This window comes from Leptosomus discolor, chromosome 2, assembly GCF_034619465.1.
Source record: "Leptosomus discolor isolate bLepDis1 chromosome 2, bLepDis1.hap2, whole genome shotgun sequence".
NCBI classification, from domain to species: domain Eukaryota; kingdom Metazoa; phylum Chordata; class Aves; order Leptosomiformes; family Leptosomidae; genus Leptosomus; species Leptosomus discolor.
The window spans coordinates 101660424-101676620 of NC_141392.1; the positions used below are offsets into that span (position 1 = coordinate 101660424).

At 47.4% G+C, this 16197-nt stretch overlaps 1 pseudogene; it reads left to right on the forward strand.

Moving 5' to 3' along the window:
* Positions 1–14488: 14488 nt before the first annotated feature.
* LOC147416048 (microcephalin-like) overlaps positions 14489–16197 on the forward strand; it is a 92657-nt pseudogene continuing 90948 nt past the window's right edge.

A 16197-nucleotide genomic window follows, 5' to 3' on the forward strand; every position in this document is an offset into this window, starting at 1 on the left:
TACTGGGGATGTATTTCTCTTTCAGTATGATTAATAACAAGTTCTACACAACTCTGCACATTAAACGATGCCAGAGCACAAAAGTGGCAATGCTGCTCCATATTACAAGAATATAAATAGGCAAAACGTATGATACTTCAAAGTACTTTCAGAAACATTAAGTTTTATTATTGATATGTAAATAAGTGGTAAAACATGACAAACATAAGGCAGTTTTCAGTGCTAAAAAATTTATGCAGGCTCCATTATTTTCATATACATGTGAGGAAGAGGAGGAAGAGGCAATGCCTCACAGGTCACATTACCATCATTTTCTACACGCCCTAAGATACCTACACTGACACAGTAACTTCCAGTCACTTGTTCAAAATGTTCCAGCTTTCTGACAAAACAGCTGAGAAATGCATTCCAAATTTCTCTTTACGATTTCCCTTCTAACCCTCCAAAAGACTTTCTTCTCTTTCTACAACATGAACCTCTGGCCCTTTCTGCTGCCTTCCATCAGTCTCTTTGAATAGCCCGGCCTATAGGTTTTCATCTTGGCTGTTAATGTTGCCGCTAAATACCGTACCTAGCAAAATCCGAGAAAGTAAGCACAATCTTCCAAGTCATAACATGAGTTTCATATAACATATAATCAGGAGCACATAGTACCTGATCAGAAAACAGAAAGACTCTGTTCTCTCATCCTACAATGGCCTAGCATTTTAGGACATACTTGGAGGCATGTAATTTTAAATTGCTGTCAGGTGAATGGCATCCTTTTGAATTTCCTATTTCATGTAAAGATGGTTTAAGTTTGAAGCTTCGTTCAGATATTGTCACTGTTGCAGGATTTTCCCCCTCTTTGTGGCTGTCATTATAACAAGGAAGGGACTTCAAAGACCACCTAGTTCCAGCCCCCCTAGACCAGGTTGCTCAAGGCTCCAGCCAGCCAGGTCTTGAATACTTCCAGCTATGGAGCAGCCCCAACTTCCTTAGGCAGCCTGTTCCACTGTCTCACCACCCTCACACAATATTAATGTTCCAGTGTCTCACACCCTCATACACCCTCACTCTTATTTACAATAAGAAAAGGCTGTACTGTTTTGCAAAGCAATTGCTTGACATTTGCTAAGTTACAACCTTAATTGTAACTCAGCAAATGTTTCTAGGCATCTGAAAGAAACTTTATGAACAGGATGATTCTGATCAGACATTTTTTTCCCAGAGATTCTATCTTCCTTCTCTAGTTCACCTGTCTTGCAGCCCTGACAAATTCCAAAGCAGAGGAGCACCATCTAGTTGTTTCTGTGCCAAAGCTGCTGCCCTTTTCTTTAAAGGTATGTACCGGTTTTGATAGTATTCTTTTCAGCACTGTTATTAACAATAAGATATTAAACAATCCCAATTGCTTTAGGTATATTTAAGCACAAACCCCCTTTGTACTGTTCAATATTTATTTCTACAGGAATGCAGGAAGATACTCAAACAGGGAAGAACTTGGCCTATTCAATTTGCTTGGCTCTATTGTGTGTGTTTGCAATTAGGGCTTGGGGGCTAGACAGGGGACACCTCAGCATCCCGCATCGGCAGGAACGAGCTCAGGAACGCCTTAGTCCTGTTCTCAGAGATGTGAGCGAGACCTGCCAGCGCAGTCAGCCTCTATCAAAGCCCTCAGCAAAGGGGAAAGTAGCAGATGTATGAGATACAGCTTGCTAATGTGGGATACAACCCCATGGCTCTTCAGCCTTTCCTAAAGAAAACACCTATCACTCAGGTGGATTTAGGTTTTTCACTTTTAAATGTAACTGTGGTGGTTTTTTTACAGTGTTTGGGGCAACACTATCAGGATTTTTAGTCCTCATTTTAGCGGCATTCTCCTTATTGAATACACCATAGGTATTTTACGCAGACTGCAGAAAAGTGCAGAGTCAGGATCTTTGCTCACCCGCAGACTAATACTGCAGAATATCCACTAAAAAATTAAAACAGGTAATCTTACCTATGATTACCTGCAGTTTGTCAGCACGCTTCCATGCAGTATACGTACCAGTACCAGAGGAAAAAAAGCACTTGGCAGAAACGTAGTACCTGAAGAGACCTATATAAGTCTGCCTATAAAAGAGTCTGGCAGGAGAACTAAGGAGGTCATTGTATCATTTTTACAGTTTCCCAAGTGAAAATTACCTTCATCCTGAAAAACCTCCTACGGCTGCATATCCGAAGGCACCTGGAGACCTACACTCTATTCTAGACATTAATTTAAGAAATCCAAAAAGACTGTAATACACAGAAGAAAAACTGTCTTGTCACAGGCAGGCTTCTTTGCCCTTGGCTTTTAAAACAAAACCATCTGCAAGTTACAAATTAAACAGGCTCAGCCGTTGGACTGGGATGAATAAAATCAGCTATCTATTGACCTGTTCTCAGAGACAACAGAATACAAGTAAACCAAAGGTGGAGAATTGTGCACAGGTCTATAGACTTCATGAGGGAGTTGCTACGGGACAGCAAGGACAAGCACAAAGCCCATTTTTATCTGTCTTCAGAGCTATGGTAGAGCTTGTAAAGAAATATTAATTGACCGAAGAAGAAAAGGGACTAAGGAGCTTGAGAAACAACACACTAAGTCATTCAAGGTAGAAGTTTGTCTTAACTTGTTATATAATTCACTTTATAAAAGTTGGTACCCTGGGAAACAGGTGGATGCTACAGATTCAATTATTTGAAAGAACGGTTAGAAGCAGCTTTCCATGACTCCTAAGGAGGTCAAGGTTGAATATGAAATGAGCTAAAGCATTCTAATATTGGAAAAGAACATTTGAAGTTAAAATCACCAAAATGTATTTTCGTGAACTCCTGCTAATGGTAGGAATGCTGCCCTTCTTCGGCTTTGTTTCTCTAGAAACCACTAAGCTAGAGAGAAGGCAGAGGCTGAACGAAAAAAATCCTTTGAAACAGCAGATGGCATCCCATTTTCTGGTAGGATCCTGGAACCCTGCTGAACTTTCATAATATGGATCCCGAAAATTATCCTGACCTGTCAGATAAATACAAATTAAAATAAATAAACCCCCCCAATAATAATAATAAACACCAATCTAGAAGAGCTGGTAATTTCACGCTTCGGAAAGTCAAAATATCCAATCCATTTTATAGAACGGTACTAGGACCATTGTGCCAACACCTACTATTCTTCTTAAATCAAAGCCTGGTGACCCTGAATTAGTCGAAAAGAGCCAGAAAAATAAACAAGAGGAAATACTTCAATATCTGTGTCGGTCAGCTACCCCCACTGGAAGTGGAACAGTGTGTCAGAATATTAAAGCAAAGTCACTGGCAAATCTCCAAGATAACAGCTGTACCATGCCCGGCGAAGGCATAGATCGTAACAGTCTCTGTAGGAACAGAGACCATCTAAATAAAACCAAAAATGGTTCTGATTCTCTGCTTCTTGGGAAGATCTAGAATGTTAGCCAACACTTTGCTAAGTTGCTTTTGATGATCAGCCCAGCCATGGTGCCCCAGATCACTGTGTGCTTTCTGCATCCATGCAGCAAGTCCTTTGAACATCTGACTTAAACCCGAAGGAGTGGGATGTCCTTGTACAAGCAAACTCTTCCACAGATATCTGTAAGATGCAGCAAGGCCTTCCTATTGCTTTTTCAACCCCTTTTTGTCTAACCTACACCAATTAGTTGAATCACCTCACTATCGCAGATGCTGCTGCCTTTCACCAACCACACTGACCACATTGTGTCAGAATGTGAAAAAAAAGAGGCCATTTGGGAGACTGGGGAAAGCTGAGAAAGAATCTGAGCCCCAGGAGGGCTCTGTCTACAGAGAAGAAAACTCCAGCACGGTCATGTCTCATTTTACCCGACTCCCAGATGTTATTCACAGTGAAAGGTAAGAATTGTCCCATGCATCTCCAATGGGGTGTTAATTCCACTCTACAGATGAGTTGGGGAATGAATTTCAACCTTGTTGCAGGCAAGAGAAGACTACAGTACAGACACCTCAAGCACTCAGAAATGCCACGGGTACTAGAAAAATATTCCACCCCACTCTGTGGGCAGCAGGTTCATACCATGGCACCAGGGTTGCATTTGTTTTGAGGAGGAGAGCCGTCACTCCAGAAGAACTATGAGAGAACAGAAAGGCCTGGCGTTGAGCTGTGCCTAGGACTCCAATTTTCCACCTAAGCTCTGGGTAAACTTGCCACAGGCGTCTCACCAGTTGTTCACATCACGCAGACTGCTGCAAGCTGCTGTTTACTCTTGGATCCACAGAAGCAGCCTGGGCAAGGAGAATCAATGCTCTAGAACTGACCTCCTCCCTCCCACACCTTCCTCTTTCAACGCCCCAGGAAGTTCCCGGCCAAGAACCAAGAGGCACGAATCTGCAGAGGAACTGGTGCTGCTGCAGCCGCTGTTCCTGGTCCAAAGTGACATTTCTGGGCTTCTTTCTTTTCATTTGTTTTTCAAGAGGGAAAAGGCAGGACAATGGCGAGGTCAAAGGAGTAGCAAGGGAGGTGTTATGACAGTGTGTCAAAGGAAAGTATACTCAGCATTCTGGCAATCGGGAATATAGTCAGCTCCACTCTGTTAGGAGCAACACTACAATGTTTGGTTGATTTCTGGGTTGGGTGGGGGTACAAATCCTCTGTCAGCTTGGCTTACTGCTACAATGTTTGTTTAAAGTAAGATTCAGTTTAGACCTAAAGCAGCTGCTACGGTGAGCAGAGACTAACATCTTTCAGGTGAGAGAGAGAGGTGGTGTTGCTGGTGGGCAGGAAGCATCAAGGACCATTTGTGGTGCCAGGAAGTATTAGCACATGCAATTTAACACTTTTCATTTCCAGTACTGAGGAAAGTCCTGTTTTCTCTCCTTTGTCTAATAGGAATTTAGATGAGAGCTCACGCAGTCACTAAGTAGTGGTTTTGCTTTGCTAACACAGTGGGCCAGTTTGGTAAGTGTACTACATGGCTGATGATTCTAGTAACATTCCTTTTTCCCCTAAAGATTTTTTTTTTTTTAAATGTTTGTGAACAAGTGTAGTAGCCAACAGTCATTGCCAAAGACATGCTTCCTCACTAACAATCTCACCTGGACGTCAGCCACGTTCCTTCCCTGCTACTCTCTCATTTCTCTGAAACCATCTTGCCCTCTCTGCTTCCTCTTTCTCTGGTGCAAATACTGTTGATGGGAGAGAAGGCGCTCTCTCCTTAAAGAGTATGTACAACTCCATCCTGTTTACTCCACGTTCAGACTGACCTCCTGGTCAAACCAGCAGAGCTGCACCATTTTATCACAATAAATTACAGCCTCTTGAAACAATGAAACTTGAGTTGAAACCATAAGCGCACCTAGGAAAAAAGCATGAACAAACATTAACTAATTAATTCTTATAGCATTCCTATGCTACAGGGAAGTAGGAATGATTAAATCAGACTGAGAAAACAGATGCATCTCCTTCATCTTGAAAATATATCATTGCAGGTTTCTTATGGTAAAAAGTAAAAACGTTTACATGAACTCCCCTCACACTACCTTGCCGGTACCTGTTTATATTCAGAAATGAAACCCCTTGGTCATTATCTATGAATCACTCTGGTTACCCTTGAATTTAGTAAATAATGTCTTTATCTCTGTTGGTCAGATAGCCTGCTTGCAGAGCAGGAGAGCAAGAGCAATGTTCCTACGACTGCAACAATTGCTAGCTATGTTTCCTTTTTAGTTTCTAGGTGACGTCTGAAACTCAACTGAGATTGAAAAGTTATGTAAGAGTAGTTTTAAAAAATGAAGAAACTGCTTTCCCTGCAGCATTTCAGATTAATGATGCTCCTGGCTTTCTCTTTGTAACCAGAAGCACTGATCAGCTTCGATTCATGTAAAGACCATCTTCTGGTGTGCTTCTTTCTTGTGATGTGATGGATATAATTTTCTAAAACTCAATATCCTTATTTTACTAGAAGAAGTGTCTTTCTTGATTTTTTGCTTTTTCCCCCCAAAATATGTACATTTCCTGTCTTCATCAATCAAACATAACTTTGGCAGCAATACATGCCATATCATAGAATCATAGAATAGTTTGGGTTGGAAGGGACCTCTAAAGGCCATCTAGTCCAACTGCCCTGTAGTGAGCAGGGCCATCTTTAGCTGGATCAGGTTGCTCAGAGCCCCGTCCAACCTCTCCTTGAACGTTTCCAAGGATGGGACGCCTCTCTGGGCAGCCTGTTCCAGTGCTCCACCACCCTCATTGGAAAAAATCCCTTCCTTACACCTAGCTGAAATGTACCCTCTTCTATTTTGAAACTATTACTCCTCGTCCTATCGCAACAGATCCTGTTAAAAGGATTGCCCCATCTTTCTTTTAGGCCCCCTTTAAGTACTGAAAGGCTGCTATAAGGTCTCCCCGGAGCCTTCTCTTCCTCAGGCTGAACACACCCAACTCTCTCAGCCTGTTCTCAGAGGGGAGGTGCTGCAGCCCCCTGATCGTTTTTGCGGCTCTCCACTGGGCTCACTCTAACAGCTCCATGTCTTTCTTGTGCTGAGGACTCCAGAGCTGGACACAGCACTCCAGGCGGGGTCTCACCAGAGCGGAGCAGAGGGTCCCTCGACCTGCTGGACACACTTCTTTTGAGGCAGCCCAGGATAGGGTTGGCTTCTGGGCTGCCAGCACATGTTGCTGGCTCGTGTCCAGCTTTTCATCCACCAGCACCCCCAAGTCCTTCTGGGCAGGGCTGCTCTCGTACAACGTAGGGTCACAATCTGGAAAAAGCAAGAAGCACCACTGAATAATGCAAACAGAGGCCATGCATAACACAGCTGTCAAAAATGACGGGGTTGTTCATAATATGCTGTCTTTAACGATGAAGGACACTTAAGAGGTTTCTCATCTGCAAGAGCTGCCTTCTGCACTCTCCTACTTGCTGAATCAGATCACTAAAATGAAGTAACATTGTTCCAAAAAATGGGTCTTGGAGGAGAAGCCATTACCTTTAACCTGAACGCAGCCAGCAATGCATCACGAACATCTAACGGCCTACTGCCACTAAGAGGGGACAGCAAACACAAAGCCAATAGCATAACTGTGTGCGTATGGAAGGGATAATTTCTTAAGACTGTTTCACCTTCAGATATATTTTATCATGGATGTACTGCCTGAAAATTGTGTGACTCACTACAACCCTTTTCTTTTCCATGCTGAACAAGCCCAACTCTCTCAGCCTGTCCTTGTACGAAAGGTGTTCCAACCTTCTGACCATCTTGGTGGCTCTCCCCTGGACTTGATCCAACAACTCCATGTCCTTCTTGGGTTGAGGGCTCCAGACCTGGACGCAGTATTCCAGGTGGGGTCTCACGAGAGCAAAGTAGAGGGGCAGAATCACCTCCCTCGACCTGCTGGCCATACTTCTCTTGATGCAGCCCAGGTTACAGTTGGCTTTCTGGGCTGCAAGCACACACTGTTGGCTCATGTTCAACCTATCACCCACCAGCACGCCCAAGTCCTTCTCCCCAGGATTGCTGTCAATCCACTCATCGCCCAGCCTGTATCTGAGCTTGGGATTGCCCTCACCCAGGTGCAGGACCTTACACTTGGCCTTGTTAAACTTCATGAGGTTGGCCTGGGCCCACCTCTCCAGCCTGTCAAGGTCCCTCTGGATGGCATCCCATCCCTCCAGAGCGTCGACCTCGCCACACAACTTGGTGTCGTCGTCAAACTTGCTGAGGGTGCACTCGATGCCACTGTCCATCCAACAAAGATGTTAAATACCACTGGTCCCAGGGCCGATCCCTGAGGAACACCACTTGCCACTGGTCTCCACTCAGACATTGAGCCATTGATCGCAACCCTTTCAGTGTGACCTTCCAGCCAATTCCTTATCCACCGAGTGGTCCATCCATCCAATCCAAGTCTTTCCAATCTGGAGACCAAATTTGGAGATCTCTCTGTAAGCCTGCTATGCCCTCAACACAGTCCACAGCTCCTCCTAGTTTAGTATCATCGGCAAACTTACTTAATGTACATTCCATTCTTGCATCCAGATCATTTATAAAAGCTTTAAAGAGCATTGGCCCTAAAATTGAGCCCTGGGGAACCTCACTGGTGACTGGCTGCCAGCCTGATATAACCCCATTTACTAGAACTCTTCGAGCCCGACTCATTGGTCAATTGCTTACCCAACGTATTATGGACTTGTCTAGCTGTGTGCTGGGCATTTTATCCAGAAGGATATCTTCTGGTATCAGTATCAGAAGCTTTGCTAAAATCCAAAATCACTACATCCACTGGCTTCCCCTGCTCAACTAGATGGATAATCCTATCATAAAAGGAAATTAAGTTGGTTAAGTTGGTTAAGCAGTTGACAACCAGAATCCTATTGCCAACGATTTGAAACTCAAGTACTTTGTTGTCACTGTCACCAACACAGACACCAATTACCACTTCACTCACGAGTCCCCTTCTGTTTACAAACAACAAATCTAGGAGGCCACCTTTCCTAGACAGCTCCTTTAGTATCTGCACCAAGAAGTTATCTTCAACGTGCTTCAGAAATTTCCTAGACCTGTTTCTGTCTGCTGTATGATATTCCCAGTTGATGCCTGAGAAGATAAAATCACCCATAAGGACACGGGCAGTTGATCTAGATATATCCCTCAACTCCTTGTAGAATACTTCATTGGTGTCGTCACCCTGGCTGAGCGGTCGATAGTAGACTCCCACAACAACATCCACTTTATTTGCTTTCCCCTTCATCCTTACCCAAAGGCTCTGAACTGTGTCGTCGCCAACTGGAAGCACCATGCAGTCCTACCCCTCTCTTACATACGGCACCACTCCCTTGCCTTGCCTGCCCTGCCTATCCCTCCTGAAGAGCCTATAACCAGCCATCATCAAAGCACCCCAGCACGGGACTCATCCCACAAGGTTCCGCTTAAGCCAATGACGTAATAGCTCTGGGACCGGGCCAAAGCTTCTGACTCCTCTTGCTTATTCCTCACGCTGCACGCATCAGTATAAAGACATTTCAAATGCGCTCCAGTGTACTCAGCATGTCGTAGGCCTCGCTAGCACATCATCCCTCAAACATTGGTATCACGCCCCCAGGCTTATCTCTAGAGAGCCTGGTTTTACCCCTTTCCCCCTTCAAATCTAGTTTAAAGCTCTTTCAATGACCCCTGCTAACTCCTGCGCCAAGATCCTTTTCCCCCTTTGAGACAGGTGTAGCCCATCTGTTGCCAGCAGGCCTGGTGTCGTGTAGACTGACCCATCACCAAAACACTCAGAATCCTGCTGGCGACACCAGGCTCCGAGCCAGGTATTGATCTGCTGGCTCTTCCTGTTTCTTCCTTCATCATTCCCTGCAACTGGAAGGATAGAGGAGAACACTACTGCTCTGATCCCTTAACCAGTTGTCCTAAAGCCCTGAAGTCTCTCCTGATTGCCCTTGGACTTCTTTTTGCAACTTCACCACTGCCTACATGAAAAATCAGTATGGGATAATAATCCACGGGCCATACCAGGGTGGGAAGTTCTCTTGTCACATCCTTAACCCGGGCCCCAGGGAGGCAGCGGACCTACTCTCTAAACAATCAGGTTACAGGTGGTTTTGTCCCACTTTCAGAACGCTGGCCTGATCGACAGCATGAGGTGAAAGATGCCATGGACTGCTGTGAGGGTGCACTTCCACAGCAGCTTTCACTGGTCCAAGGCAGATGTGATTCAGCCCCTTCCTCAATCACGTGGCCCAGGCCCCTGCTTCATGCAGGCACTGTTGCTCTGAAGTCATGCAGTGACCTAGTTCAGGGAGGTGACCTAGCTGAAAATTCAGAGAATTAGAGAAGAAATCCAGTTGGAAGGGATCTCGGCAGTTTGTCTCGTCAGATGCACACTGAACTGAGACAATGCTTGCTTGGGTCTTTGTGCACTCGGCTCTCGAAAACCTCAAAGAACTGGTATTCCACGGCCTCTCTGGGCGACCTGCTCCAGTGTTTGGCTGTCCAGCTCCCTCAGTCTCTCCTCAAAGGACACATGCTCCAGCCATCCTGATGGCCCTTCACTGAACTCGCTCCAGTTTACCCATGTCTGTCTTGTACAGGAAAAACCCAAACCAGACTGCATGGCTGCCAGAGGTCCTTCCTGCCCAGGTGTAGGACTTTGGATATACCCTTGTGGAATCTAATGAGGTTCCCATTGGCCCATTCAAGTCCCTCTGAATGGCAGTCTTACACTCAGGAATACTGACCCCACCCCCCAGTTGGAGTCATTCACAAACTTAATGGATTCCTTTCTCATAGCATCAAGGCTCTCACAAATTGGAACTTAAGAAACATAAACCCATGTATTCTGGGTCAGAGCTTACCTAGCCCAGTAACCTCTCTCAGATAGTCTCAACCTATTTATGGTTTCAGGTTTTCCTGAACTAGGCATAGTTGTCATACATTTAGTAGCCCCCAGTATAGTCTCCTTCCAGCCTCCATCTGAATTCTGTGACCACTTCTGTCATCCACAGCATCCGGCTGTCAGGAGTTCCACAGTTTAAGTTCCTCTTGTGTGGAAAAAACGACGTTTCCTGTTTGCTATGAACCTGCCTTCTGCTGATTTCTTTCGATGCCCCCTGCTCTCCTGACACCCCACCTGCAGTACTGTGTTCAGCTCTGGGGCCCCCAGCATAAGAAGGACATGGACCTGCTTGAGCAGGTCCAGGGGAGGGCCATGAAGACAATCAGGGGGCTGGGATATGAGGACAGGCTGAGAGACAGTTGGGGTTGTTCAGCCTGGAGAAGGCTCTGGGGAGACCTTAGAGCAGCCTTCCAGTACCTGAAGGGGGCCTACAGGAAAGGCGGGGAGGGACCCTTTATCAGGGACTGTAGTGATAGGACGAGGGGTAATGGTTTCAAACTGAGAGAGGGGAGATTGAGACTAGCTATTAGGAAGAAATTCTGTAGAGCGAGGGTGGTGGGACACTGGCACAGGTCGCCCAGAGCAGCTGTGGCTGCCCCCTCCGCGGAAGTGTTCAAGGCCAGGCTGGATGGGGCTTTGAGCAACTGGGTCTAGTGGAAGGTGTCCCTGCCCATGGCAGAGGGGCTGGAACTAGACAATCTTTAGGGTCCCTTCAACCCAAACCATTCTGTGATTCTGTGATTCTTTATTGGAAAGTCAGAGTGAACAGCCTCTCCCCAATCACCCTCTCCAGGCCACTCATCATTCTGCAGGCCCCTCTTTATATTCCCCCCCCCCCCCTTTCAGCTGACTCTTTTCCAGTCCATTTTGAGGCCCATCTAATCATACAGAATCTATTGCAAACCTTTGATCACACCAGTCACACCTCTCTGAACCTGAACTCTACTGCACCCTCCTTAAGTTAGGAGACAAGATCTGCTGACAGGTCGTGGGCAAACCTTAGTTACAAGCGTAGTAGTGTTCCTTGTTTTGCTGTCTGTTCCTGAAGAGACATTAACAGAGGGCTCCTTTCCTGTGTGCATCACTTCATCCTTAATACATGTTAGATGGCCTAGTTGGCAAGTAGAGCATTTTAGATACCTTAAGATGAGCTTGGGTCATTCACGTCAGGGAGACAGAAGACGTTCATATGTACCGTTGTTCTCTTTGCAATGTGCACTGCTTCACGAGCTGAGTCAGCTGCAGCAAAGGTGAATGAGTGCCTTCCCCGCCTCAGTTCACAGCCTGACTCCAAATTTACCCTACCATCACTTTTCCCGAGACTCACATAAACTGTGGAGCTCACAGCAGGCGATGGAAGCCTCTTCAATTGCTCTCACGTGCAGCACCAAGACCTGCCTGAGCACACGCAACGGGACAGTGTTTTTAAACAGTGTCTTTTGGGCTGCTTTGCCAAGTGAGAATAGGATCATGAAGCATTTTGGATACTCATCCTTAATGCCATCTTCCATCCGCATCTCCACAAAGAGCTGTATGAAAAGCAAGCAGCCTGGGGTCCGTAGTCCAGTTCTGCATTGCTTGGGAAAATCACAAACCTTCAGCACAGAATTTTAGCACAGAGGTCAGATAAACTGCCTTTCCCACCCCTTCGCAGCTGCACTCATAGCCTGAACTGCAGGCAGCAAAAACTCTTTGGAGGGCAGATGCATAAACCTTTCGCACCAGCATGAACAACTTATTAGCGTGTTGTTCAGTCATGCTCTCAGTTACATGACGGGCTGTTATTTTTCAGCATGGTGCTGTGTTTTTCCTCCGTGATAGGCCTTTGGGGTCCCAGTATGTGACAGACATTGTCTTACGGGTGAGTTAAAACTTAACGAGGGTAGGTCTCTATCCCATTATCAGTGTTTCACAAACTCAAAATAAAGCTAGTGCTGTGTCAGCAGATCAGCTGTGGATCTAAAAGGGGTGATTTCTTAAATTGCAGGGTAGAAAGAGAACATAAAACTGGTGTCACTGCCTGAGATAAAGAAAAAAATTAACTGCTTTTTCCCTTCCTGGACAAGGTCTCATACTTTCTTCATGTCATTTTCTTGATCACGAATGTCAGGATTGGAAAATGAACAAAGTCATCTCACCGATGAGAACATTTAACAATTGTGTAAGAATTCATGATCCATGATATGACACTTTCTTCGTGACAAGAAATAAATGTCCCTCATAATTTTTTTCCACATTCCATCAAACGCAAATAAGGACTGAGACTATCAGTAAAGGTTTTTGACAATGACAAATACACATGCATCTGACAAGCTTATGCAACATTTTTCCCGATATTGCTCACAACGGCTATTAAAAAAAAAACCCAATTTTTTTCTTTGCTTCTTTTACTAATATATACTAATACTCTACATAATATATACTAAAATACTCATAATATAAACTAAAATAAAGGCATGCCATAGATCTAGGCTCACGTTAATGCCCTGGAAATGAAACAAACTGTATCGATGCTAAACCATTATTTACTAGACTAAGGTATCTTAAAGAGCATTGGTATAGCCATCTGCTTGGCAGACCCCTAGGGGTCAAGATTTAAGTTTTGAGCCTGTCCATGAAAGCAAGAACGTGCATAATGGAGCACACCAAAGCCTTTTTAGGTCAGCACTGTCTCTCCAGTGGGTGAGAACTGAAGAAAGAATGACAGAAAAGGAAACCCCGAAGTGTCCACTATACCTTCTCAGAGTCCAGCAATCTGCAAGTCAGGGCTTTACTGAGGTGAAGGTGGATTTGTACATTTTTGAGCATCCTAAGATGGATGTCACGAATTTTCTTCTAGAAGCCACATGGTTTGCCAGCACTCTGAACATACTTCCACAGCCTGCTGAGGCACGATGTGGAGACATCTCTTCTGAGAAGACCCCACCTGCTTGTTTCCTTTGGTGCCCGCTAGTTCTCGTTGGGAACGCACCACTCCGCCTTCACCTTCTCCACGCGCTCCTGATTTGACAGACCTCTACCACCTCCAACTTACGCTGTTCCTTTGCCAGGCTGACAAGTCTTTGCCTAAATAGCTACTTCTCATATGGAAATCACGCACTATCCTTGTTTTGCATCACTATCGTTTTTCCATCTCTGCTGCGTTATTTCTCAGGTGAAGAACCGAGGATTGCACACGGAAGATTTCAGGACAGCACCGATTTATACAACCCTGTAGCAATGTCTCTGCTCCAGGGCTGCGTGAGGTGCATAATAAAGCTGTGCAGCATCATTTTCCTTCAAAAAAGATGTGCTCCTTCTTTCTCACTGTAAAGTTCCTTGCACTCCCTAATTCCATTATTTTATTATCAAATTTATCAGTTTTTCCTGGGGAAGACACCAGGTGTTCTCCCTCTTACTTCCCTCTGGTATCGCATTTGCTACCCCTCAGCCTTCCAGCCCCAAAGCCATTTCACGACAGGGTGAGCTTATAGTCAATTGCACAGTTGCCCTCAAGTAAGTTTGGATGCTTCAGCCGATACGGCCTGGCCGCGCCCCTTGGCTAATCCCCATTGCTGGGCTTTCCCTCGTCCTTTTTTGGCTGCAGTTGGAGCCACCAGAGTCCAGAGAACCCCGGTTCTCTGATGCACCTTCCTATAGAGTAAAATTCTTCAGGGGAGCCTCCTCACGGTGAACACAAACGCGGGAAACTCCCTTAACGTTCGGCGCGCCCAAACCCCGTTTGCAGCACCACTCGGCTGTCCCGAGACCCCCCGGCGCTACGCTCGGCTGCAGCCGACGGGGCAGCGCGCGCCGATTTCTAAAACGGGCCTCAGGACGCCAGAACCGCCGCGTAGCCCCGGCTCCCGCGGGCACGGCACCGCCGCCGCTCCGCCGCCGGCCCCGGGCAGGCCCTGCCCGCGGCCTCCCCCCGCCCGCCACGGCCGCGCAACCTCCGCGCAACAGCCCGCGGGCGGGCGGGCCCCGCACCTCCGACGGCGGCGGCCGGGCGCAACGCGCAGGCGCGGCGGCGGCCGGGCGCAAGGCAGCGCAGCGCGCAGGCGGGTTTGAACGGTGGCGGGTCCTGGAGCCGGCGGGTGCCGCGCGGCGCCGCGCATGGAGCCCGTCCTGGAAGGTACCGGCTCGCGCGCCGCGCGGTGGCAGGGCCGGCGGCCGGGCTGCGCTTCTCCCGGCGCGGCGGCGGGGAGCCGCCGGGCTGGAGCGGGCCCCGTCACAGCGGCGGGGAGCCGCCGCGCTGGAGCGGGCCCCGTCACAGCGCTGCCCCGGCCCCCCTCTCCCTGCGGCCCTTTCTCCGGTGCTTCCCGGCGGGGCTGCCGGCGGACAGCGGCCGGGCCTGGCGGGGGAGGGGCGGCTGCGGGGGCTCCGGCTCGCGGTCGCCGCCCGCCTGACTTCCCGCCCGGCCCGCTCCGCTCCCCGGAGGCGGCCCGGCCGCGTCCGGGATGGGGCTCAGCCCTCGGGGCGGGTCAGTCTTCGGCTCGGCGGCGTGGCGCGGCTCCCTCCGCGGGTGGGCAGCCCTCCCGCGGGGCGAGGCGGGACGGAGAGGGCTTCGCTGCGGGGCTGCTCTGACTAACCGCCAGTCCGCCCGAAACGGGGCCGCGCCTGCCCCGGTGGGGCGCGGACTCTGCCCGGCGGCAGGCCCGGCCGGGGCGGGCAGGGGAGGGAGCGTGCGAGCGCCCCTTGCGGCGGCCCCGGAACGGCTCTGGCCGGCGCTGCCACCGGCCCCCTCTGCCGCCACGCATCGGTGCCCGCCCAGGTGCTCTTCGTGGTCAGTCGTGGCTTGGTTGCCCTCTCGTTCTTATTTTTCCCCGCCTTCTCCGAGACCTTACAGCATAAGTGGCTCTTTACAAGAACTAAGCTCCACTCAGAGCTCCTCTAGTTCCCAAGAGCTCCAAAGCCTCCCTCGTTTTCCTCTCCGTCAGCTGTATGAAAACTACCAAGGGCCTTGTCTTTGTTGGAGTATGTTTGATAAGCTAAAATTGGCTAATTGTTGTAAAATACAGCTTTGGTCCTTACTGCAGGTGCATGCAGCTTTGCAGTGATGTTCCTCTTAAGTTCCTAGTTTGACCTTCACTGAAATGCTCCAGCCTAGTTTTGTAGGAGAATTAGAGCTGTGAAGGGTCTAAAATGTTTGATGTAAGAAGAAGGTATTGTTTTTTTCAAATGCCACTGCAATGTTTTTCACAGTAGAGCAATCAAGAAAAAAAGCAGTTCTGGCAAAAGCTGCCCCGGTCCAGTAGTAGAAGGAACACAATTAAAAGCACGTTGGAGTAGACTTGTACAAAGTTCCCATGTGTATCTGAAGTCGTAGTACTGATAAAAAGGTTTTTCCTTGTGGTTTGGCTGCGGGGGTATTTTATGTTCTGTATTTCTAGCAGTTACAAAAATGTGTTAATCTTTATAAAAGTACATCTGCTGTCGGGGTGTTATTCTGTTTTTCGTTTAGAAAGAAGACAAGTGATGCTACATAATAGTGAATCGGAAGTAGCAACTGAGATAATTAAGCACTGTTTGCCATGGATGACCCTTTTAAATTGACACTTTCAGTTTTATTCATGAGTTCTGAGTGTTGTCTGGCCTGCAATTTGTGTAAAGTTGTTTTTGGTGAACTGGCATTCCTCCGATTTTCTGGAACTTTCCTGATTCATCACTCAAAATGGGAAATTGGCATGGCCCATGGAGCTGTAGGTCACTCTAGTGCCTGTCCTAAGTAAAAGTTTCATTTGCTAATCCCTCCCCGTTGTTGTAATGGAAATTTAGTTTGTAGGCAGGGATACGGCTAAAGAGATTTAGCTTGAATGTTCAAA